This window comes from Pteropus vampyrus, unplaced genomic scaffold, assembly GCF_000151845.1.
Source record: "Pteropus vampyrus isolate Shadow unplaced genomic scaffold, Pvam_2.0 Scaffold11, whole genome shotgun sequence".
NCBI lineage: Eukaryota > Metazoa > Chordata > Mammalia > Chiroptera > Pteropodidae > Pteropus > Pteropus vampyrus.
The window spans coordinates 3028160-3028558 of record NW_011888792.1 but is presented as its reverse complement, the minus strand read 5'-3'; positions in this window follow the sequence as shown (position 1 = coordinate 3028558).

Here is a 399-nt window from a genome sequence, read left to right as displayed (position 1 = left end):
GGCAACCAACTGAATGGGAGATGATATTTGCAAACAACACCTCTAATAAGGGGTTAATATCCAAAATATGTAAAGAACTCATACAACTCAACAACAACAAAAAATTATCCAATTAAAAAATGGGCAGAGGACCTGAACAGACACTTCTTCCAAGAAGACATACAAATGGCCAACAGACATATGAAAAGATGCTCAACTTCACTAACTATTAGGAAAATGCAAATCAAAACCACAATGAGAGATACCACCTCATACTTGTTAGAATGGCTATCATGAGCAAGATAAGTAATAACAAGTGTTGGATGGGTTGTGGGGAAAAGAAACCCTCATACACTGCTGGTGGGAATGTAAATTGGGACAGCCGCTCTGGAAACAGTATGAAGGTTCCTCAAAAAATTA